This window comes from Bos mutus, chromosome 5, assembly GCF_027580195.1.
Source record: "Bos mutus isolate GX-2022 chromosome 5, NWIPB_WYAK_1.1, whole genome shotgun sequence".
Taxonomy (NCBI): domain Eukaryota; kingdom Metazoa; phylum Chordata; class Mammalia; order Artiodactyla; family Bovidae; genus Bos; species Bos mutus.
The window spans coordinates 73,564,832-73,591,094 of record NC_091621.1 but is presented as its reverse complement, the minus strand read 5'-3'; the positions used below and the strand labels follow the sequence as shown (position 1 = coordinate 73,591,094).

The 26,263-nt window shown below is 40.8% G+C and overlaps 1 long non-coding RNA gene across 3 annotated transcripts in view; it reads left to right on the top strand.

Moving 5' to 3' along the window:
* The window catches only part of LOC138987954 (uncharacterized), a 43,287-nt gene extending 18,353 nt beyond the window's left edge, over positions 1 to 24,934 (top strand). For 2 of the 3 annotated variants that reach the window (XR_011464262.1, XR_011464263.1), the window contains exons 2-3: positions 3,588 to 3,649; positions 4,141 to 7,489. This is a non-coding gene — a long non-coding RNA (uncharacterized lncRNA). Of the gene's footprint in view, positions 1 to 3,587; positions 3,650 to 4,140; positions 7,490 to 24,068 lie in introns of those variants that run through there. The other variant, XR_011464264.1, reaches the window with a different exon arrangement.
* Positions 24,935 to 26,263: the final 1,329 nt, after the last annotated feature.

The window sequence follows — 26,263 nt, the reverse complement described above, 5'->3', positions numbered from 1 at the left end:
TTATAAAACATCCCTGTCATTTGCCACACTTATGGATTCTTTTCTCTTGGGTATATATTTAGGAATTGCATTGCTGTGTTGCTATTTTTTTGGCAATAAATAATACATTTTATTTATTTATTTTTTTTAAAACATAGTATGATTATATTTTAATACACAACCAAAATACAAAACACCACAGTAAATTGACAGCAATAAAATATGGTATTTCATTTGCACTACACTTAGACATTGATATACCAAGGAAAATGAAAGGAAAAAAAAAAACAGAGCAAAATAAAATAATGCAAGAGACTGTAAGGATTAAGCATATATGAAGATGACAGACTGAACAGTTACAGAAGAAAGGCAATTTCTTTGTAACATCATATTGCCAAAAAATAAAAATGTAACATTTATACAGTTTTAGGAAATATATCCACATAAACACTTGTAGATAAGATTGATGAAATCCTGTCTATATAATGGGGTAAATAATACATTTTAAATACAAACAAGTGAGCTACTTCTCTGTCTTAATATGTGTACAATATTGTAATATAAATATTTTATGTACATTGTTTCAAGTGATCTTCAATACCTTTTTGTGAAGTAAGAAGAGTAGGTAATTCACTGAATGAGTTTCCCTAGCAGGAGCTGTATCTGGGCTGCTAGTGTGTGTTCCCTTACGATTTTGTGTAATTTGGCTGGTATCTATCTACATAGTTTGTCTGTACTCTGTTTCAGGACTCAGTCAAAAGGTCACCCTGTAATTCCAATCCAGCTTCTCACTGTCCCTCTAATTCTAGGCTCTCTCTTCCTTCCTGTTCCCCTCATTTTCCCCCAGAGTGGAAATGGGGATGGAATCACAGTAAGCCAACTGATAAAGAAAGCAGTGACAGAAGTAGAATGGGAGAATGCAGAGAGAAAAATAAAAGACTAAGGCAAAAGGAAAAGGCACATAGAGGAGACTTGAGGCAGTCAAAGAGGAACTGCACAAGTGATAAGATACCATGAACAACTTGCAGAAATGAGCAGAGACATCTTGCCCACAGTTCGAGGAACAGAGCAGAGGCACCAAGGCAGTGGGCGTCAGCAAACCCAGGAAGTTGAAACCCAGGGAGTCGAAGGAGGGGAAAGACGTAGTCAGGTCTTGAAGTAGGTCATGTAGGATTCTGGAGAAAACAGTTGCAGCTGCTGACGGAACCTTGCTAAGAACAGAGACAGTCCCAAGGAAGTATTTATTTATTCTCATATGCCTCTCTGAGTCATTTCGATTTCCACGGAAGGGACCAGCAGGAGGTTATAAAGAGGGTACTCTTACTTCTGTATTGTTTTCCATTTCCTTTTCTAATGTGTAAAAAGGAACCTCCCAAAGACAAGCAAAAGCTAAGATCTTTCCCTTAGATGTAACCCTTTCAGTCTCTTGACTGTTCTTTGTCTGTCTCAATATTTGTATCTCAAAATTTCAACAATTCCTTCTATTTCTTTTCTTTCCATTTCTCCAGATATAAGCCACTATCTTCAGCCTCCTTCAGTCTCTCCTATTCTCTTTTCCAATATTCCCTGCATCTATAGTCAAACTTGTCCTCACATCTTAGCCAGAAACTTCGCTTCTTCCAAATCCATTCTCTATTCTTGCCTCTAAGCTGCATTCTTGGACCTCTTGATCTTTGGACAAGACAACATCTGATAAAAACAATAAGAAACAGCAGTTTTCTAAAGCTAGGATTTTTTTTTTTTTGGCTGTGCTGAGTCTTCCTTGTGGCATGCGGGTTTCTCTAGTTGTGGCGCCCAGGCTCTCTACTTACAGCTCCTGGGCTTAGTTGCCCCTTGGCATGTGAATCTTAGTTTCCCAACTAGGGATTGAGCCCATGGCCCCTGCATTGGAAGGCGGATCCTTTCATTTATTTATTTTTGGCTGTGCTGGGTCTTCACTGCCGGGTGCAGGCTTTCTCTAGTTGTGGCGAGTAGGGGCTTCTCTTGTTGCAGAGCACAGGCTCCAGGCACTTGGGCTTCAGTAGTTATGGCTCCTGGGCTCTAGAGCACAGGCTCAGTAGCTGTGACACACAGGTTTAGCTGCTCCATACCAGGTGGAATCTTCCCAGATCAGGGAGGGAACCAGTGTCCTTTGCATTGCTAGGCAGATTCTTAACCAATGAGCCACCAGGGAAGTTCCCTTAAAGCTAAAATTTACTTTTTTTAAGGCAATTTTTAGAAAAATTAAAATATATACGTAACATAGATACTGAGAGAGCCTATAAAATTGTGCAGCACTTTGCTGAACAATGCAAAGGCCCCCAAGTTCCTGCCCTCGGGTTGATCAGTCTGGTTCATGGAAGGAACCAGAAAACAAAGTCAAAGAATCCAGAGATTTTATTCATGTGGGAACAATCCAGAAAGGCTTCTGAAATTAGAATCTTCCAGAAGTCAGAATCTGAACTAGTTCTTAAAAGATGGGTAAGAAAAGAGATAGGCAGAGGGACTTTCCTGGTGGTCCAGTGGTTAAGACTTCACTTTCCAGTGCAGGGTTTGCAGGTTTGATCCCTGGTTGGGAAGCTAAGATCCCACATGCGCTGAGTTCAGCTCAGTTAGCTCAGTTCAGTTCAGTCACTCAGTAGTGTTCGACTCTGCGACCCCCTGAGCTGCAGCACGCCAGGCCTCCCTGTCCAACCAACTCCCGGAGCCTACCCAAACTCATGTCCATTGAGTCAGTGATGCCATCCAACCATCTCATCGTATGTTGTCCCCTTTTCCTCCTGCCCTCAATCTTTCCCAGCATCAGGGTCTTTTCAAATGAGAAAACTTGCCCTGAGACCAATAACCAAAACATCATACGTAAGGAATATTGTAACAAATTCAATAAAGACTTTTAAAATGGTCCACACATTAAAAAAAAATCTTTAAAAAAAGAAAGAGAGAGAGATTAGAGAAGGGCATCTCAGGAAGATGGAACAGCCTGGGCGAAGTAATTGTGCTAGGAGGTTTGTGCAGAAGTTCGGAGAAGACTGCTTTTTTGGATCTTGCTCGAGAGTAGAGCCCTTATAGGAATCCAATAGCAGATTATGTTTTTCTAAAACCAAGCTCAGGCTCTGCTATGGCAGTCTTTAAATACCAGACATGCTACTTTGGCGTAAGCCCTTAGGTGACGCAAAATCTTACTGCATATTTTTCTTTTTTACAATATCAACATACCGCTTGCACTCCAGAGACACCAAATATGTCACTTTATCTTACATGCTTCACAACAACTAAAATACGGTCTCCTTGCTCTGTGCTTTTTCTAATCTCTTTTCTCCATTGCTTCCCTCCCTCCCAACTATGAACCCCAAACTCTGCTGCTTCATTTCATTATCCTATCTACTGTGTCAGCCAGACGGCTTTCTGGATAGAAACCAACTTGGTACAGTAGTGGAAAGTGTTTCCTGCAAACAATCTTCTCTCATGTCTATTTTTAGAACAAAGACAAGGCTGAGAGTTAGAAGACCCAGGTAGCAGCTCAGACTATGGCACTATCTTGCTGTGCTATGGACTGTGCTAACATTTATGTTGTTAAACCTCTGTCTCAGTTCTCTAATTCTAAAAAGTGGTCTTGGACTTCCCTGCAGGTCCAGTGGTTAAGACTCCGTTTGATCCATGATGGGGGAACTAAGATCCCATATACTGAGAGGTATGGCCAAAAAAAAAAAAAGGTGATCTTAGGGCTGAAGGGGAAGGACTCCAACTGATTTATTCTCTGCCACCTCCAACACATCACCTACACAAATACCTGGGGATTCATGCATGTAGAGCAATCTCCCCATGGGAGAAAGGGGATAAATTATGTAAATATTTTGACTACTAATTAAGTATGCACTTATCATACCTCTTTCAAATACACACTCGAAATTCCCAAATCTTTCGAAGTTTCCCTGGTTCATTTTTGTGCCTGGTACATATAGACACATTCAGCAAATATCTGAATGAATGAATGACTCTCCAGCTCTAAAACATAAAGGTACTGGGGAAGTCACTAGATTCTGAATGATATCACAGTTGTAATTTGAAATATCAGAAGCACCTGAAAGGAGCTAACTAGTTGCTGTTTCTGGGTCTGGCTAAAGAAAGAATTTATTTTTCTCCTTGCATTTCAAATTTTCCACCAACTTTTGCTCCCTTCAGGTACCCTGAGAATGAAGCTATTTACCACTATCTCCCTAGTTCTTCTTTGATCTTGACAGCTGCCATCAATATCAAGAAATCAAACAACCCCAGGGAAAAACTGGACCTGTTCCCACCATGGTGCACGTGCAGTAAGGAGCATTCTTCTTCGTTCCCACACCCCTGCCTCAAAGTACAGCCAGTGACAGGACAGCGGCTCTGCTTTCAGCTCTCTCACTACTGGCCAACTAGTGAACCTGTCAGCACTGCCTCGTCCCAGAATAGCTGCATGCCTCACTGGGGCACCTGAGCGATAAGGTGAAGAGAGCGATAAGGTGAACGGGTTTCAGTTGTGTTGTATTTATCGAGTATTGAGATATGAAAAAGAAAAGCAGGATTATTCCTCTTCTCAAGAAACATGACCTTTCTGCTGGAAAGCATGAACAAAATATGGGGAAGAGAAAGTAAAAGTTCAGAAAGGGCAATGAAAACATGATTTTGCTTTATTTATTAATTTTTTTGGGGGGGCTGTATCTCAAGGCTATCGGGATCTCAGTTCCCCCACCAAGGATTGAACCTGGTCCACAGCAGTGAAAGCTCTTAATCCTAATCACTTGACCACCAAGGAACTCCCTGCTTTTGCTTTGAATAAGAGCATATGAAAATAAAGTCCAGGGTCCTGGTGGTCCAGTGGTTGAGAATCCGCCTTCCAATGCAGGGGATGCAGGTTAGATCTGTGGTTGGGGAACTAAGATCACACAAGTCCCTGGGCAACTAAGCCCTTGAGATGCAACTATGGAGCATTTACCCTTCAGAGCCTGTGCTTGGAGACAAGAGAAGCCCATGAGCCATATTGAAGACCCAGCACAGTCAAAATTTTTTTTTAATTAAAAGAAAAAGTCCTAATGTGATCACTGAACATTGTTAACATTTCTAAAAGGATGAGATTGGGAAGGGTGACGGAAAATTGGGACTATGAAAACATCTTCTTGGATGACAAAAAGTGCTTCAATATTGTCCTATTAAATTATAGAAAGATTATCAACAGATGGTTGGCACATGATAAAGGGAAAGAGCAGTAATTAGTTGGAAGCAGAATTAATTCATTGAGCTTAAATTGTGTTGATTTTTTCACACAGGTTTTACTAACCTTATTTCAATGAGGTTAGTAAACAAGATTGGGGGAATACCTGACCAGAGTCCTTTCTAAATAGAGGAACTATTGACGTTAGGGGCCAGGTAACTGTTACTGGGGCTTGCCCTGTGCACTGTGGGATGTTTCACACACCCCTGGGCCCTCCCCAACTACATGCAGGTCGTGTTCTCTTTGCTACAAGCCACAGCCACCAAACAAGTCTGCAGAAATTGCCAAATGTTCCTGGAGAGCAAAATCACTGCTGGTTGAGAACCAGTGCCCTAGACTGAGAAAATCTCTAACCAGATCCTTTTGTAAAGGACTGAAATACCTTACCCACCTTGAAATCAACTATTTGGAAAACTCACTTATTTTGAATATAGATTAGAAAGGCAAAGTAAGGGAAAATTTTTTTCTCACTAGAGTTCAAAATTTTACTCATAGAAAGGCTCAGGTGGCCCCTCATAGAAAGCACATTCTCTCCCTTTTAAATTACTAGAAAATATTCCAAGCATACAAAGCAAAATGTTAATGTCTGATACAGAGCATAAGTTGGTTATTTGAGTTTCAAACCAACAGCAGATTAGAAGAAAATTAGAAGAAACGTGTATGCCTCAGGCAAGGACCCTAACATACTAATGACAAGACAGAACACAGACAAGTTATTAAAAGTGAACATATTTCCGAAAGAACAACAAATTAGAGGGAAATTTTGGGCCATGTTATTCAGGTCATTTTAGTCCTTGGCATCCCACTTTAAAGATATGACCAGGATGTTGAAGAATCTGGAAACAAGGTCATGCAGAGCAGCTGGGGAACTAGGGTTATTTAGAGAATAGAAGACATTAGGGGAGAACACGCTAATTTTCTTAAAATATTTGCTATGTTTCCTAAAACATAGGTAGTAAATTTCTCACTGCTGACTCACCTCCTGATTTCTGGAGTCATAGACCTATAGCCTGTTTGATATCTCTTTTTGAGTGGCCATCAGGCATCTCAAACTAAGCATAGCCAGAATAGAAGAATTGGTTTCTCTTCCAATTCCCCAAATCTTTTCCTTTCTTAGTCTTCTCCATCTAGAAAACATTATCACTATTCACCCTTTTGCTAAAGCCCAAATGCTAGAAGCTCTACGGGATTTCTCTCCCACCTCCCACATCTCATCCAACAGCAAGCTTTACCTCCAGAATCTACCTAGATTCCTTCCTCTCTATGTCCACCACAGCAACCTTGTCAAAACCATCAAAATCTGCCATTTGATCCACCACAATTGTCTCTTAATCACTCTTACCGATTTGATTCCTATTCTTCTATTACTCATTCTTTACAGAGGACTCAAAACCATACCTGGCCTCTTCCCCTTTATACTGCCTTATTATTTATCACTATTCCCCTGATTCATTAAGTGCTAGCCACATTAGGTTTGGTGGCTTTTTTTCCCCCCGTCCATCTATTATATCAAGTTCATTTCTGGGACAAGACCTGCCTGGAGATGTCTTCACAAGATTTTCAAATGTTTGAGTCCTTCTTGTCATTTAGGTCTTAGCCCAGGCCTGTTTCTTAAAGAGGCCTCCTTTCTTGGGCTGTCTGTGTTATCCTTCTGCCCACTCATGATTTATCACATTTTTCTGTTTTAATTTTTTTCATAGGTCTTATCACTATCTGGAATTATTCCTTTGGTTATTATCTGACCCCATTACAACAAGGATCTTGTCCATCAACCTTATTTGTTCCATATACTTAACATATAGAAGGAGCCTGTACAGACTAGATGCTCAATTAGTATTTGTTGGATAAATGAGTAATAATATAGATTTATTAATAATAATATAGATAAACTGGATAATTGTTCCTTAATTTGGTAAAAATTGGATTAGATGATTACAGATTTCTGAGCATTATTAATTTCTTAGTGAAATGGGTGACTATGAATTTATAACGGTTCCATGATCTTCTAAGTTTATGTTAAACCAATTCTGCGGATTTTTCAGGTGGGTAAAACACAAGGACTGTTGGCCAAGGGACTCATTCAACCAAGCAGTTATCTTTGCAGGTTTTACTGCAGGAAAAGACATCTCTCTACAGAAGCACTACTTAAGGTGTTAGGGTGTGGGGAAAACACTGCATTCAGAAAAACAAATGTTTTCCCAGCCTCTTCAGATTTTACTCTCAACTCTGTTTTCTCCATTTACCCAGATGACCAGACTCCCTGTTTTTTTTCAGCAAACAGATTTTGCTAATTTTCATTCCTTATGCGCACCTCACCTCTAAGTCATTACTTCTAGAATCCTGCTTATTTTAGAGATTTCCATCCTCCTCTCCGTATCTTACCTCACCCACACCTCAGGACTCTGTTCTATCCATTATTCCCATTTCTGCCTTAAATTTTTCACTTCCTGCTCTGTCTCCCTGCTGCTAATGGGATTCTAAAGCACCCCCTTCCTGAAGCTCTCTCAGTCTGCCATTCCTCTGCTTCCCATAAGGTCCTTCACTATCAAAATCCCCCAAGGAACCACTTACACTCTGTTTCTATTTATTTCCCTCCCATTCAGCATCAGCATATTTCAGAATGTCTTGTGGATGCACAGAAATTCAGCCCTCTATGTGAAATTACGCATCTGCTACTAACAATATCTTGGGCACAATGGGAATTATTTATTTCACTGAAATAATGACTATCTTCCTTTGGCCACATCCTGGTACAATTTCTCCCTGAATTAAGTGGACATTCCCATATCTAGAGAAAAGAGGTGGGTCCACAGAAAGAAAACCAGAACTCTCACACATATGTATAAAGAAACTTGACCTTGCTCCCTTAGACTTTAAGTTTAGATGTGTTTAAGGACCCTCCCAAGGGGTACTAGGTAACAGTGGTCTCTGATAAATGGAACTAGGCTGGAAGCTTCTCAGGAAGATAGCTCTGTAATGAACCACCTCACTAGAAGAGAAACATCTATTGTCTATAACTCTCATATTCTTTTTTTTCTTCTTTAATCTCCTCCTGGTCTTTAGAAAGTTTTGCTGCAACATTCCAGGTTTATCTCAGTTTTGTTAAGTATTGGACCATGAAGTCACAATCCAAGGAAAAGAGAAGCATTTGGCATTTTTTGTGCTCCTGCCCTTAGGCCACTAAGATGGTAGTTATAGTCTTTAGAAATAATTTCCAAGGAAAACATGTTCTTTTTTTTTGCTTAAAGGTTCAAACACTCTTCCTCATATTCCATTGCAACCTCTCTATTGAAGCTTTAGCTGCAAAAAAACAAACACAAATGACCTAACTGTAGAACCTCCTTGGCTATAACCTCCTTGGCTATGATCCTAATCAAACTCTCTTCATCATTTAAATTGCTAATGAACTCCCCTAATCTCTCTTAGCATCGCCACCATTCTTCAAGGAGCCTTCTCAGCTTCTCTCATTCTTAATTCTTTTTCATTGACTCTTCCCCGTCAATGACACTTAAATGTCAGGTTTATCTCTGTCCGGATTCTCCATCATCTCAACCTTTCCCACAGAGGAACTACTGCTACTGCTAAGTCACTTCAGTAGAGTCCAACTCTGTGCGACCCCATAGACGGCAGCTCACCAGGCTCCCGCATCCCTGGGATTCTCCAGGCAAGAAAACTGGAGTGGGTTGCCATTTCCTTCTCCAATGCATGAAAGTGAAAAGTGAAAGTGAAGTCGCTCAGTAGTGTCCGACTCCTAGCGACCCCATGGACTGCAGCCTACCAGGCTCCTCCATCCATGGGATTTGCCAGGCAAGAGTACTGGAGTGGGTTGCCATTGCCTTCTCCCCCTACAGAGGAAGGGGATTTCAAATCTGTGGTTTTCACTCCAAATATTCTTTTGAATTCCAGACCAAATTTATAATTGCCTGTTATGAACTGCCACATGACTATCCTGTAAATATCTCAAATTAAACATGCCCAAAGTTCAGTTCAGTCACTCAGTTGTATCTAGCTCTTTGTGACCCCATGGACAGCAGCACGCCAGGCTTCCCTGTCCATTACCAACTCCCAGGGTTTACACAAACTCATGTCCATTGATTCGGTCATACCATCCAACCATCTCTTCCTCTGTCGTCCCCTTCTCCTCCCACCTTCAGTCTTTCCCAGGATCAGGGACTTTTCCAATGAGTCAGTTCTTCACATCAGGTGGCCAAAGTATTGGAGTTTCAGCTTCATCAGTCTTTCCAATGAATACTCAGGAACGATTTCCTTTAGGATGGACTGGTTGGATCTCCTTGCAGTCCAAGGGACTCTCAAGAGTTGTCCATCTCCCAAAGCTGCTCCTGCTCCTCCTCCTCTACTTGATTTGCCCATATTGGTTAATGGTATTACTAGTTATCTAGTTTCTAAACAAAAAAAAATTTCATTCTTCTATCTCCTTAACCTTCTAGTTGTCAAGTCCTTTCAAGTCTGCTTTCAAAAAATGTACCTCAATACCTGACTAGTTATTGACAAAATCAAATCTTGTGTTGAAATGATGCTGTAACAATTGACTATCCATAAGCATAAGAATGAAGTTGGATCCCTTCCTCACACCATAAATAAAAACTAACTCAAAATGGACAATAGATCTAAATGTAAAACTTTCTGACCTGAGTTAGACAAAGCCTTTGTGATATGACATCAAGAGTGCAAGTAACAAAAGAAAAATTAAATTAACTGGATTTCATCAACATAAAATTTTTTGTGCTTCAAAGAATATCACCAAAAAAGTGAGAAGACAATCCATACAACATGAGAAAATATAACTCATAGACCTGATAAAGAGCACAACCAGAATATGTAAGACTTTACAACTCAACAAAAAGACAATCCAGTTAAAAAATGGATAAAGACATGTCTTCAAAGAAGGTATACAAATGACCAACAAACAAAGAACATGCTCAAGATCTTTAGCCACTGAGGAAATGAAAATCAAACTCATAATGAGAAAGCACTTTACATCCACTAAAGTGGCTGTAACTTTTTAACAAAGATACATAATAACAATTGTTAGTGAGGCTATGAAGCAATTAGAACCCTCATACATCACTTTGGGTATGTCCCATGGTACAGTGCTTTGGAAAATAGTTTGGTAGTTGTTCGGTAGTTCTTTATAAAGTTAAACAGAATTACCATATGTCCCAGCAATTTCACACCAATACATATACTCAAGGGAACTGTAAACCTGTGTCTGCATAAAAAACTTGAACAAGAATGTTGATAACAGCATTATTCACAATAGCCAAAAATGGAAAAAACCCAAATGTCCATTGACTGGTCAATGGATAAACAAATGCAGTAATAACCATCATGCAATGAAATATTATTTATTCATAGAAATGAAGTAGTAATACCTGCTACAACATGGATGAACTTTGGAACATCATGCTAAGTGACAAACAGGCCAGTCACACTAGATTACGTACTTTATGATTCCATCCATGAAATGTCCACAACAGAGAAATCTATAGATATAAGTAGTTTAGTGGTTGCCAGAGGCTGGAGGCAATTATGGAGGAATGCAGAATGATTGATAATGGTTATGGGGCTTCTTGTGGGGGGTGATAGAATGTTCCAAAATTGATTAATGGTTGCAAATCTCTGTGAATATCCTTAAAAACCCCAAGAACTGCAACACTTTAAATAGGTGTATTGTAAGGTAAGTAAACTATATCTCAGTAAAGGTGTTATACTTTTTTTTAAAGTCCCTAAATTTATCTTCTATTTCCCATGCTCATAGCCACAGCCTCAATTTACAGTGAATAACTAACTGATTTCATTTTCTTAAATTTCCCCAACATACCCCCTTACCCATCAAATACCACATAACTATATTTGCTTTTTTAAATACAGATCTTTTTTAAGCAAAATATGTAATATGTGAATTATAAAAGACAAAAGTTATAACTACGTAAAATTAAAACTTCCTATCGTGATAAAATGTTATCAAAAAATTTTTAAAGAAAAACTGGCAAATATGTGTCCAAATCATATGACTAAGGCTTCATTTACATAATACACAAAGAGAAAGGAACAATAAAATAAGAACTATATAATAAGAAAATTGAACAACAATGGACAAAAATAGGCTAAGCACGGAACAAGCATTCATAAGGAAAGAATCAGTAACTGTCAAAATGAAAAAATATCCAAACTTACTAAAAAATTATTTTTTCTTCCTACTTCATAATTTCTTCCTACAGAGATGGGTAAAAATTATGAAGACTGAAAATACTTATGCCTGGCTAAAGTTTTAGAAAACAGACAAAGTGAATGTAACATTGTTAACTTTTTAAGGAGGCAGCTTGACAATATCTATTGAAATTTATCAAGAGGCAGATCAGGTGGTCTGGTATTCCCATCTCTTGTAGAATTTTCCACAGTTTATTGTGATCCACACAGTCAAAGGCTTTGAAATAGTCAATAAAGCAGAAACAGATGTTTTTCTGGAACTCTCTTGCTTTTTCCATGATCCAGCGGATGTTGGCAATTTGATCTCTGGTTCCTCTGCCTTTTCTAAAACCAGCTTGAACATCTGGAAGTTCACAGTTTACATATTGCTTAAGCCTGGTTTGGAGAATTTTGAGCATTACTTTACTAGAGTGTGAGATGAGTGCAATTGTGTGGTAATTTGAGCATTCTTTGGCATTGCCTTTCTTTGGGATTGGAATGAAAACTGACCGTTTCCAGTCCTGTGGCTACTGCTGAGTTTTCCAAATTTGCTGGCATATTGAGTGCAGTGCTTTCACAGCATCATCTTTCAGGATTTGGAATAGCTCAACTGGAATTCCACCACCTCCACTAGCTTTGTTCGTAGTGATGCTTTCTAAGGCCCACTTGACTTCACATTCCAGAATGTCTGGCTCTAGGTCAGTGATCACACCATCATGATTATCTGGGTCATGAAGCTCTTTTTTGTACAGTTCTTCTGTGTATTCTTGCCATCTCTTCTTAATAGAAATTTGTATGTAGGTGAGGAAGCAACAGTTAGAACTGGTCATGGAACAACAAACTGGTTCCAAATAGGAAAAGGAGTATGCCTAGGCTGTATATTTTCACCCTGTTTATTTAACTTATATGCAGAGTACATCAGGAGAAATGCTGGACTGGAAGAAACACAAGCTGGAATCAAGATTGCCGGGAGAAATATCAATAACCTCAGATATGCAGATGACACCACCATTATGGCAGAAAGTGAAGAGGAACTCAAAAGCCTCTTGATGAAAGTGAAAGTGGAGAGTGAAAAAGTTGGCTTAAAGCTCAACATTCAGAAAATGAAGATCATGGCATCTGGTCCCACCACTTCATGGGAAATAGATGGGGAAACAGTGGAAACAGTGTCAGACTTTATTTTTCTGGGCTCCAAAATCACTGCAGATGGTGATTGCAGCCATGAAATTAAAAGACGCTGACTCCTTGGAAGGAAATTTATGACCAACCTAGATAGCATATTCAAAAGCAGAGACATTACTTTGCCAACAAAGGTCCGTCTAGTCAAGGCTATGGTTTTTCCTGTGGTCATGTATGGATGTGAGAGTTGGACTCTGAAGAAGGCTGAGCGCCGAAGAATTGATGCTTTTGAACTGTGGTGTTGGAGAAGACTCTTGAGAGTCCCCTGGACTAGAAGGAGATCCAACCAGTCCATTCTGAAGGACATCAGCCCTGGGATTTCTTTGGAAGGAATGATGCTAAAGCTGAAACTCCAGTACTTTGGCCACCTCATGTGAAGAGTTGACTCATTGGAAAAGACTCTGATGCTGGGAGGGATTGGGGGCAAGAGGAGAAGGGGACAACAGAGGATGAGATGGCTGGATAGCATCACTGACTCGATGGACGTGAGTCTGAGTGAACTCCGGGAGTTGGTGATGGACAGGGAGGCCTGGCGTGCTGCGATTCATGGGGTCGCAAAGAGACACCACTGAGCGACTGATCTGATCTGATCTGATTGAAATTTAACTCTTCCGCAGTTTGCAGTCCATAATTTCTATTCTGGAGGGGTTCTACAAAATACTGCCACAGCTTATATGGATAAAAGTATAACCATGATCATTGTGGCATTATGTCATATGAAAAATTTGGAAAACAACATAAATGTCTAAGAGAGTTTGTTTTAAAAAATTTATGTGCAATCTCACTTGCACTATTACACTCTTTTTATTTACCAGTTACAACCACACTGATATATACTTTTAGATTAATTTTTTGTTTTTTGCTGCACTGGGACATCATTGCTGCTTGCAGGCTCTCTATAGTTGTGGCGAGCGGGGGCTACTCTTCGTTGTGGTGCATGGACTCCTCATTGCAGTGGCTTCTCTTGTGGAACACACAGGTACATAGGCTTCAGTAGTTGCAGCAGGGGCTCAGAAGTTGTGGCACTCCGGCTTAGTTGCCCCTGGGCGTGTGGAATCTTCCTGGACCTGGGATTGAACCTGTGTCCCCTGAATTGGCACGTGGATTCCCATCCACTGCACCATCAGGGAAGTCCACACACTGATGTTTTTTCAATTCTGCAGGAAACACCAAGATCTTTTCACCTTCAGTTCAGTTCAGTTGCTAAGTTATATCCGACTCTTTGCAACCCCATGGACTGCAGCACACCAGGCCTCCCTGTCTATCACCCAACTCCCAGAGTTTACTCAAACTCATGTCCATTGAGTCGGTGACACCATCCAACCATCTCATCCTTTGTCGTCTCCTTCTCCTCCCGCCTTCAATCTTTCCCAGCATCAGGGTCTTTTCATGTGAGTCAGTTCTTCGCATCAGGTGGCCGAAGTATTGGAGTTTCAGCTTCAGCATCAGTTCTTCCAATGAATACTCAGGACTGATCTCCTTTAGGATGGACTGGTTGGATCTCCTTGCAGTCCAAGGGACTCTCAAGAGTCTTCTCCAGTTCCACAGTTCGAAAGTATCACTTCTTCAGCACTCAGCTTTCTTTATAGTCCAACTCTCACATCCATACATGACTACTGGAAAAACCATAGCTTTGACTAGATGGACTTTGTTGGCCAAGTAATGTCTCAGCTTTTTAATATGCTGTCTAGGTTGGTCATAGCTTTTCTTCCAAGGAGCAAGCATGTTTTAATTTCATAGCTGCAATCACCATCTGCAGTGATTCTGGAGCCCAAAAAAAGTCTGTCACTGTTTCCATTGTTTCCCATCTATTTGCCATAAAGTGATGGGACCAGATTCCATGATCTTAGTTTTCTGAATGTTGAGTTTTAAGCCAGCTTTTCCACTCTCCTCTTTCACTTTCATCCGGAGGCTCTTTAGTTTTTCTTCACTTTCTGTCATAAGGGTGGTTTCATTCACATATCTGAGGTTATTGATATTTCTCCCGGCAATCTTGATTCCAGCTTGTGCTTCATCCAGCCCAGTGTTTCTCATGATGTACTCTGCATAGAAGTTAAATAAGCAGGGTGACAATATACAGCCTTGACGTACTCCTTTTCCCATTTAGAACCAGTCTGTTGTTCCATGTCCAGTTCTAACTGTTGCTTCCTACCTGCATTCAGATTTCTCAAGAGGTGGGTCAGTGGTCTGGTATTCCCATCTCTTTCAGAATTTTCCACAGTTTGTGATGATTCACACAGTCAAAAGGTTTGGCATAGTCAATAAAACAGAAATAGATGTTTTTCTAGAACTCTCTTGCTTTTTCCATGATCCAGCGGATGTTGGCAATTTGATCTCTGGTTCCTCTGCCTTTTCTAAATCCAGCTTGAACATCTGGAAGTTCACGATTCATGTACTGTTGAAGCCTGGCTTGGAGAATTTTGAGCATTACTTTACTAGAGTGTGAGATGAGTGCAATTGTGTGGTAATTTGAGCATTCTTTGGCATTGCCTTTCTTTGGGATTGGGATGAAAACTGACCTTTTCCAGTCCTGTGGCTACTGCTGAATTTTCCAAATTTGCTGGCATATTGAGTGCAGCACTTCCACAGCATCATCTTTCAGGATTTGGAATAGCTCAACTGGAATTCCATCACCTCCACTAGCTTTGTTTGTAGTGATGCTTTCTAAGGCTCACTTGAATTCACATTCCAGGATGTCTGGCTCTAGGTGAGTGATCACACCATCATGATTATCTGGATCGTGAAGATCTTTTTTGTACAGTTCTTCTGTGTATTCTTGCCACCTCTTCTTAATATCTTCTGCTTCTGTTAGATCCCTACCATTTCTGTCCTTTATTGAGCCTATCTTTGCATGAAATATTCCCTTGGTAGCTCTAATTTTCTTGAAGAGAACTCTAGTCTTTCCCATTCTACTGTTTTCCTCTGTTTCTTTGCACTGATCATTGAGGAAGACTTTATCTCTCCTTGCTATTCTTTGGAACTCTGCATTCAGATGGATATATCTTTCCTTTTCTCCTTTGCTTTTGGCTTCTCTTATTTTCACAGCTATTTATAAGGCCTTCTCAGACAGCCATTTTGCTTTTTTGCGTTTCTTTTGCTTGGGGATGGTGTTGACCCTTGCCTCCTGTACAGTGTCATGAACCTCGGTCCATAGTTCTTCAGGCATTCTGTCTATCAGATCTAATCCCTTGTATCTATTTCTCACTTCCACTGTATAATTGTAAGGGATTTGATTTAGGTCATACCTGAATGGTCTAGTGGTTTTCCCTACTTTCTTCAATTTAAGTCTGAATTTGGTAATAAGGAGTTCATGATCTGAGTCACAGTCAGCTCCCAGTCTTGTTTTTGTTGACTCTATAGAGCTTCTCCATCTTAGGCTGTAAAGAATATAATCAGTCTGATTTCAGTATTGACCATCTGGTGATGTCCAAGTGTAGAGGTGTCTCTTGTGTTGTTGGAAGCAGGTGTTAGCTATGACCAATCCGTTCTCTTGGCAAAACTCTGTTAGCCTTTGCCCTGCTTCATTCTGTACTCCAAAGCCAAATTTGCCTGTTACTCCAGGTATTTCTTGACTTCCTACTTTTGCATTCCAGTCCCTTATAATGAAAAGGATATCTTTTTGGGGTGTTAGTTCTAGAAGGTCTTGAAGGTCTTCATAGCACCATTCAACTTCAGCTTCTTCAGCATTACGGGTTGGGGCATAGACTTGAATTACTGTAATATTGAATGGTTGGCTTGGAAACAAACAGAGATCATTTTGTTGTTTTTGAGATTGCATCCAAGTACTGCATTTCAGACTCTTTTGTTGACTGTGATGGCTACTCCATTTCTTCTAAGGAATTCTTGCCCACAGTAGTAGATATAATGGTCACATATACTCCCATGGTGACACTACAGAAGACTGTGCTCATGGTGTCTGTAGACCCAGATGACCACTCATATCACAGTTCATGCTATCGTTGCCTCCCCTCCCCCAACCCGGTAGTGCCTGACTTCTGGTCTTGGGTGGAGGACTTGGGGGAGAAATACAAAAGTCAGGCTGGAGGAAGGGGTGTGGTGGTGTCCGGAAGGCTTCCCCTTTGAGAAGGTAGGTTGAGAAAGACCTGAAGACTCCGTGGCAGTTCCCCTGCAAAGTAGGAGGGAGGGAGATAAGAGAATGAGGGTACAGAGTGAGAAAGGGCTGGAGAGTTAGACTATGGTGTGTTTGTGGTCTTGCAAAAATGTCCACATGGCTGAGGTGCAGTGGGCCAAGGGCAGAGAATAAACTGGAAGTGAGCAGGGATTGTATTACAAATGTCCTGATGCCAGGTGAAGGTGTCTGGACTATGAACTTTATTCTGAGGATGACAGAGAGGCAGTAGGTTAAATACGGTAAGAACGTGAACAAAAATTTTAGAAAGATGATTGCCTGACTGTACTAAAACTAATTAGGAGCCTTCTATAATAGATGACAATGGCTTGAACCGAGGTACTGGTAGGAGACTCCGAATATTAGGCATCAGAAAGACAGAAAAAGTACACTGAATGCAAACCTTTGTTTTCGAGGAAATTTCTTTAAGAGGCAGATCTTTATATCTTTCTATTTGATTTTGCTTTTCCAAAACTACAGATGGGAAAATACAACAAAGAAATAGTTGTAACAAAGCAGGAAAAAATACAGAACCCGACCTTGGGGAAATCATTCAATAAACATCTACTGATCAACCACCATTGATACATACTGCTCCTTGGAACAATTCTCTGTATACCCTAGAAAGTTATAGAAAGGCTTAAATTCTTTGCTAAGCTTCAGGATATGTGCTATCTGATGGAAAAGGGCATTTCTGAGCGCTGGGGGCCCTTCTTATAGGATAAAATCTTTTAGAAAATATTTCAGCTATTTCTCAGTTTGCTTCACCAGAACAGAGGCAAGCTTACATACTCATGAGAGATTGGGAGCTCCTCTTTAACATTCTGGATCTCGAACTGGATTTGGAAAGATAACCTTATGTTTATTCACTGCAAGAAGCCTGAGTGAGTTGACCTTCCCTTCTCTTTCTCCTATGTTGGAAAGAGCTATTCCTCCTCCAACTTGCCACAGTTTTCACCAAGGGGACTTGTCTGGGGCAGGTTTATTTTCATCTTGAATTGTTCCATGTCACTTTCTCTTTCCTGCTTATCACCGACCCAGTGGAGCCATAGATAACACTTTATAATTTAAGAACAACAACAAAAAAAGAAGAGCAAAAGATATTTGGAATGTTAGGTACTGAGACAAGGAGAGATGTCTGGGATGGATAGTAGGCAAGAAAAAGGGAAAGGTGAGGTAGGCTGACATCTCCTGGCCGTAGGTGCAGGAATCCCTATCTACAAAGTCCTCCTTCTCCTTGCCGGGAGACACTGGTTCTTGCTTAAAGGTCTGGAAACTTTAAGAATTAGATGATCTCTAAGGTCCTTCCCAGTTTAAAAATTTTACAACTCTCGTTGGAAGATTTCAGCAACATACCTTTTTACAGGGATGACTTGTAAAGAAAGCTAAATGATTCTTCATTAAAATTAGGCCTGAGGACCTGAGACTCATAGATAAACCTGGAAATAGAAGTTAAATCTCTGGGATCTCCTACAGTCCCTTCAGTCGATTTTTATAAAAGTTACCCCAAACATCAACAACATTTTGCTTCTAAATTTTGGCCTCTCTTACTAAACCAAACACCAGTAGGACAAAAGAGTATGAGGGAAGGGAACTGAAGTTGTGCAATGTGTTTTGAAGAAAGTAAATTATTTTTAATATGTAGGATAAAAGAAACTGGCAGAGCTGTCAGATCTAGCAAAAAAAAAATGCTATTAAATTTGGATTTCAGATAAACAACGAATACTTCTTTTAGTATAAATGTGCATTTATATTAAGTCACTTTAGTTGTGTCCGACTCTTTGCGATGCTATGGACCGAAACCCACCAAGGCTCTTCTGTCCATGGGATTCTCCAGGCAAAACAAGAATACTGGAGTAGACTGAAACTTCTTTTTCCAATATGTCCCATGAAATGGTTGGAACATATCTATGCACAGAACTTGGAGAAGTATTTTATGTCACAACTCTAAAAAAGTAGCTAAAGTTCTGTTCCATCTCACAGGTTGTTAGAAGGATTAAATCAGATCAAGTGGAAGAAGTGCTTAGCACCATATCAATAATTAAAAGTTCTTTTTGCTTTCTCCTTAAGCTGAGGAATATATTGGTCATTTTCAATTGTCCATGTATAGACTCGCTGTTAAAAAAGTCAAACACCAGTCACCCTGCATACATCTGCTTCATTTTCCCCTGCTGTTCATCTGTCTCAGCTACAGAAATGAAAAAAAAAAAAAAATACTAAGCATTGGATGAAACATATTTAGAAAGGGAAATCTGCTAGTGGATATTAAAAAGTCATAAATTATTATAGTTTAGTCACGCAATGGGGCTTCCCTGTGGTTCAGCAGTAAAGAATCTGCCTGCAATGCAGAAGACGCAGGAGACCTGGGTTCGATTCCTGGGTGGGGAAGATCCCCTAGAGGAGGACATGGCAATCCACTCCAGTATTCTTGCCTGGAGGATCCCATGGACAGAGGAGCCTGGAGGGCTACAGTCCATAGGGTCGCAAAGAGTAGGACACAACTGAAGCGACTGAGCACATATGCATGCAATACTTCCACAAAGTATTTCACAAAGCACAAAGAACTGGCTTTATATGGGGGCAGTTTCAGATGTTAAAAACATTTATGGTGTAAAGCAAAAGGCCCATTCCCAACTGCATGACCTTGGCTGATCAGTAGAATGGTGACAGGCATGGAGTTATTGGGAAGATTAAATAATATAGATTCAAGTTCTTTGAAAACTGTAAAGCAGTAAGTTGTCACCGTGCTGAATCCCACACAGTACAGGAAGTCAGGATCCCTTGAACCAGAGGTCATGCAACGACTGATCCCACAGGCAGACTTTTCTCAAAGGCACTTTTCTCTATATGTAGCTTGGGAAGTCAGTCAGCGTCATTTGCCCAGTAAGTAGCATGACTTCATCACTCTATCACTTCCCAGAATAACCTCTTAACTACCACTCTTTACATTAGGCAACCTATCTTTACATCCTGTGAAGACAGTTGTGTCAACTCCAGTTCCTGCTTGTTTTCTGATGACTACCCACCCACCCTTGTTCCCCAGATGGTTGATCGGCAATGCTGGGACCATAAGAAGAAATCTAAATAGGTCATGGGATATACCCACAGCTTCATATTCTTGATCTGGCTGTGAGGCCTTTTTACCTTAAACATTTACCACTGTTCCTTCTAGTCCGTAAATGCTCTTTGTTAAGACATCAGCCTAATAACATGAAATACACAGACTTTTAAAAAAGTTGTAATTAATTTGTCGTATTTCACACACAATTTTACTACAGTAGGCTTCAAACTGGGCTTTTTAAAAAATACATTATCAACACCCCCACCAGAATGGTACACTGCTTACAGTGGATAAGCCTGCACAGTTTCCATTAGCGTTTACTCTTGGTGGTGTACAGTCTATGTGCTGGGACAAACGTGTAACGACTCAGATCTAGCATGCTGGTGTCACACAGTGTACTTTCACTGCCTCAAAAATCCTCTATGCTCCACCTAGTCATCGCTCCCTGTCTTCTCCACCCATTTTTGATAAAAATAATTTCCCAAGACTTCAGCTTTCATGAGTTTTCTAAAATTGTTTTTCTTAAGAATATGCCTGGTTGACCCTTTTTTCTTTCTCATCTTCCTTTCCACTGCTTTCTCCTACTTTGTAAAAAAAAATAGGATATCTCTAACCCATCTTAAGTTTTTACTACGGTGCAACAGGCACAATTTAAGAGTGCATAGTTACTGAGAGATAGAGATCTGACAGTCAATATGGTATTGATGGGAATAATTAAAGGGGGAAGAGTCTTCCCAGTGATAGTCAGAGGGTGACCATCCATGGATGGGTGACATTAGCATCTCCTGGGGGCTTGTTAGATGTGAAAACTGACAGTTCCACTCCAGACTTGCTGGGTCAGACTCTCTGAAAGGTAGGGACCAAAAAACTCGTAGTAACAACACCAAGCCTTCCAAGTGACTCCTAAACATGCCAAAGTTTTAGAAGCATCAACTGGTAAAAAAAAAAAAAAAAAAAAAAGCCCTCAACAAAGTTCCGGAACATCTGTCTGAGTTGAGAAGTAAGACGGTTGGTACAGGGACAGAAGTTAACATTTTCATTTGAAATAAGAAAGTCAGAATTTTTCTGACACAAACCAAGTATGATTTGGCTTACTGGCTTGCCCATGGACAATGGCTTTGTCATGCAGTTGATAATTCTACATATGCAATGAGTTATGTTTGTAATCAAAGGTTTTTAAAAAACAAACAAAACTCTACAGGAACCCACGTATATGGTTGTAATTTCTTATTTTTAAAATCTTTATTTTTAAAGGATTATTTTTTATCTAATTTTGTCTCTGCCGGGTCTTCATTGCTGTGCGGGCTTTTCTCTAGTTGCAGCGAGTGGAGGCCACTCTCTAGTTGGTGCACAAGCTCTACGGTTTGTTGGCTTCAGCGGTTGCAGTTTTCTGGCTCTAGAGCACAAGCTTAGTAGTTGTGGCACATCGGGAACTTCAGCATTGGCAGGCTGATTCTTTACCACTGAGCCACCAGGGAAGCTCTTAAAGGTGGTGTTTTTTTGTTTTTTTTCCTCTTGGATGTGGACCATTTTTAAAATCGTTACTGAATGTGTTACAATATTGCTTCTATTTTATGTTTTGGTTTTTTGACCACAAGGCATGTGGGATCTTCGTTCCCTAAGCAGGGATCAAACCCACAGCCCCTACATTGGAAGGTGAAGTCTTAACCACTGGACCGCCAGGGAAGTCCCATGTATGGTTGTAGTTTAGGGGCAAGTGGAGCCTGAAATGCAGCCGCAATTACAGGCTAGCTCTGCTCCTCAACCAGAGGGAGGGGCACGTTTTCTCTGCACAGAGGGAGGGTCCTTAGAATACTGTCCATTCCGCTTTTCCCCCGAGGCACCTTTTCCTAATCTGCACAAAGGTACCAGAAAGGCTAACAATAGCCCTGAAACCCATCAAGACAGCAGAAACTAATCCCGGAAAGTAATTAAAACATTTTAGATGTCAACTTAAAAATGTGTGTGTGTGTGTGTGTGTGTGTGTGTGTGTGTGTGTGTGTGTATGTGTTGGGGGGGGGGGGAAGGTGGGGGCGGCGGGGGCAGGTTGCATAGTTTTTCAAAATTATTTTCTGAGTAAACAAGCCAAAAGGGAGATCACTGTATCTGTCTCTCCTTCCATGTTGCTCAGGCACACACACCCCTGCCCAAGTCTCTTCCTTTCTCTGGTTGTTATGCCACATCAAAGCCCATCCTTTCCTTTAACCTTCTGCCTGATCTTTCGCCTAAGCGTTCTCAAGTTTATTCTTTTCTTTTGCGGGCGCTGCCAATTCACTTCTAGGACCACACACTTGAGCCTAACTAAATACACCAACCCATCATTAGCTCATCTCGGCTGGATTCTCATTTCCAACTCCTGTAAATCCACAAGAGCAGGGATGGTGCCCCAAAGGCACACACTGCCACCTAGCGGCCGACGGTTTACCAGGCGACTGGGGCGACGCCGGGACAGGCCAGCAGGGGCGTTTGGCAGGGGCACCAGCGCGGAACCGCCAGGGTTAGCTCCCTCCGCTAGGGTCATGGCCTTATCTCTGGAAACATCTTTCCAAGTCTATTTCTCTCAAAATTTATTTCATCTTTCAAAGTCCAGCGTAAACGCCATGATTTCTTTTTTCTGATCTTCCAAGGAAGAGGACCCCACTCCTCTACAAGTCTCAGAGTGGGTTCAGCTGTTTCACTGTAAGGCCTGGAGAGCCACACTGCCTAATCCCAACTCTTTCTCCTCCTCTAGTCCCTCAAAGACTCAGGGCCTCTGAAGTACGTGCCATCAGGATATTGCAGTCTGCTGATCCCCTGGGCCACTTCCCTTCATTCCCTGGAAATCTGAAAACCTGACTCATTCTCCTGGTTACACAACTCCTGCTGTCATCATTCCTAGTGGCTTCGTCATCCTTGGAAACAATTCAGCCCTGTATTGGCCTCAGTTCCTTATCCGCTCATTTCCAATCATCCTATTTTCCAGTCCACCTCGCACTCATTTTCATGGTGACACCCTAGCCTGAGTCATTAATAATAAATGCTTTTCTTCCAAAACCTCTGTTTCTTACATCTCACACTGATCACGGCCTCTCCAACAATTTTTTTCTTTTTAATGTGGACCATTTTTAAAGTCTTTATTGAAATTGATAGTGCTTCTGTTGTTTATGCTCTCATTTTTTGGCCATGAGGCATGTGGGATCTCATTAGCTCCCCGATCAAACCCACACCCCCTGCACTGAAAGGCAGTTTTAACCACTGGATAGTCAGGGAATTCTCCTTTAACCATTTCCTAATAGGAGCAGGATCTCTAAGTTATTAACTCTATTAATTTTCACTTCATCACCCTTCTATTTTTACTTTCCATATCCCCCAACTTAAATGGTTAGATTCATCACTATAAGCACTCCTTTGCAAAAACTTGGAACTCCTTAACACTTCTCTCCTTCCTGTTATGTTTCTGGGTAAAACCTCAACCCTTGGTTAAATCCAACTCTAGTTACTCTGCTTGCTTGCATTCACTAGCTAAATAAATATAACTGGAGAAAAACCTGCAACCATGCTAACTGGTATCACATTGAATTAGATGATAATCTCAAGTGAGCTCTCAAACTGCTCTGCAAAGCTTTATTTTCCCAAATCATTCACTCCCTATTGTCTAAGAAAACAATTTCACACCTTTTCCTCTCACCTCAAATTTCCAAGATGTCTTTGTCCTTTTTCACACTGAGTTGATAATCTCATTTCTTATTTCTTTGAAAAACAAAAGAAATTTCTCACCATTCTACTTCACTATCAAATCTACTGAATCCGTATCCACACTCTCAGCTTGCTTCTTGTTGAAATGGATGAACTGTCTCCTGCTCCCTGGGTCAAGAAGATGCCTTGGAGAAGGAAATGGTAACCCACTCCAGTATTCTTGCCTGGAGAATCCCATGGTCAGAGGAGCCTGGTGGGCTACAGTCTGTGGAGTCGCACAGAGTGGGACACGACTGAGCGACTGGACAACAATAACCCATCTGCTAAGGCTGGTCCCTCCACCACAGAACTGGACTCCTTTCCCTCTCACCTTACTCAAGAATTTAGTCTTAAACACATTTCCCTTATATCTTCACATTTCCCTTTCTACTAGATTAATACCATCATATCCCTTAACAACACTCTCCTTTAGATAGACAGACTTCAGAAAAGTAGATGCTTCTGAGAAGGTGAGAAGTTGGCAGGCTATCACAATACATACAAGATTCTATTTCTCAAGCAGGGTGGGTATCAGGGTGTCCATTTTAAAGATTCTTGCCTTTTTCATAAAGATGGTGCTGAAAGTGAAGGAAGTGGTGCTGAAGACATCTACATCTGCCTCTGAAGGCAGCCCAACACCCCTGGAAGAGCACTCCCAGGAGGAGCGAGCTTGACCACTGTGCCACCATCAAGGCCTGCTGACCTGGGTGAGCCATGAAGAAGACAGAAGACAACCATATACTTGTGTTCACTGTAAGGGTCAAGGCCAACAAGCACCAGATCAAACAGGCATGTCAGGGCCCTGGTCAACTTTGTCATCAGGTGTGATGGAGAGAAGTCCAACTGGCTCTTGACTGTGATGCTTTGGAGGGTGCTAACAAAATTAGGATCATCTGAACCCGACTCCAGCTGGTTAATTCTCAATATAAATTGACCATATAAAATTCTTATCATACATTCCTTCATAGTAGTGAAAGAAATAATTCTTTTCTGGACCTTAAGTTCCTTCTCAAGACAAGCGCCCTGCATCTGTGCTCCCTTTAAAGTAAATTCCACCGATTCCTTAAACCATTTTCTATTAAAAGTGACTTTTATGTAATATTATGTTAGTGATGACTTTTAAAATACTATTATGTGAGTGAAGTCAAAGTGTTAGTTGCTTAGCTGTGTCCAACTCTTTGCGACTCCATAGACTGCAGCCCACCAATTCCTCTGTCCATGGGATTCTCCAGGCAAGAATACTGGAGTGGATTGCCATGCCCTCCTACAGGGGATCTTCCCCACCCAGGTTTCCTGCATTGCAGGCAGATTCTTTACCTGAGTCACCAGGGAAGCCCATTCGCCATGTTTTTGTCCCTCCTGCTGTTTGAACTACTCCTGTCAAGGTCATCAGCAAACTCTGTCTTATCAAATCCAAGGCTCAATTCTCTATCCTGACTTGACCGCTCAAAAACATGACAACACTCATCACTCTCTTTTAAAAAAATTTTTGACTGCATCCTGAGGCATGTGGAACCTTAGTGTCCCAACCAGGGATTGAACCCTTGTGCCTTGCATTGGAAAGTGGTCTTAACCACTAGAACACCAGAGGTCCTTTTAAAAAAAAAAAAATTTATCACTCTGTTCTTCTTGGAATAAGTTTCTTCCCTTGGCTTTTCATACACCAATCTGTTCTGGTTTCTCATTTATCTTACTGCCTTTTCTCAGTATTTCTAAATACTGGAATGTTCCCAAGGTTGACTCCTTAAAACTCTTTCCTACACACTCTCACTCCTTGGGTTTTCTCCTCCAGGGCCATGGCTTTAAATAGCATTTACATCAAATCTCAGTCTCCAATTTGGGACCTGGTCTTTAGGCTGCAGACTTGCGTGTTTCCACATGGAGGGCTAACATAAGCCTGCTCTTATTTCTCCCTGGTCAAAACCCTTCAGCGGTGTTTCATCAGATTTAGAAAAAAAGGTGAGAGCTGCCTCCCTAACCTCACTTCCTGCCCCTCTTCTCTCTGATACATCACCCTCCGTCCCGCTGTTCTTTGAATGCAGCAGGCCAGATGCTGCCTACCCCATTTTTGTTGTTGTTAGTTTCGTTTCCTTAAGCTTTTCAGATAATTGTAGATCCCCATGTAGTTATAAGAAATAACACGGAAACCCCATATGCTCCTTACCCAGTTTCCCTTTCACAGCAACATCTTGCATCATACTCACAATATCACAGCCAGGGAACTGATAAATCTACTCACTTTATTCAGATTTTACCAGTTTTACATACGCTCATGTATGTGTGTGTGTGTTTAGTTTTATGTCACTTTATCACTTGTGTAAATTGTTATGACCACCATCGCAGTCAAGATACAAAATAGTTCTATAAGAAGGATACCCCTGAAGAAGGAGAAGGCGAGGAGGAAGTGGAATATTTTGCTTCTTTTTATAGCCAGTATCTCTTCTACAATCCCAATCAGTGGCAAACATTAATCTGTCCTCCATCTCTATAATTTTGTAATTTAAAAATGTAAATGGGACCTCTTTTAGCTTGGGTTGCCATAACAGAGTAGTATAGATGGTGTGACTTAAACAACAATCATTTATTGCCTACAGTTCCAAAGGCTGGAAGTCCAGGCTCTGGGTACTAGTATAGTTGGTTCTAGTTACAGTCCTTTTCCTAGTTTCTAGACAGGCATCTTCTCACCATGTCCTTTCAAAACAGAGGGAGACTGAGCTAGTTCTCTGACTTCTTTTAATCTATGATATTTTTAAAAAATAATTTTTAT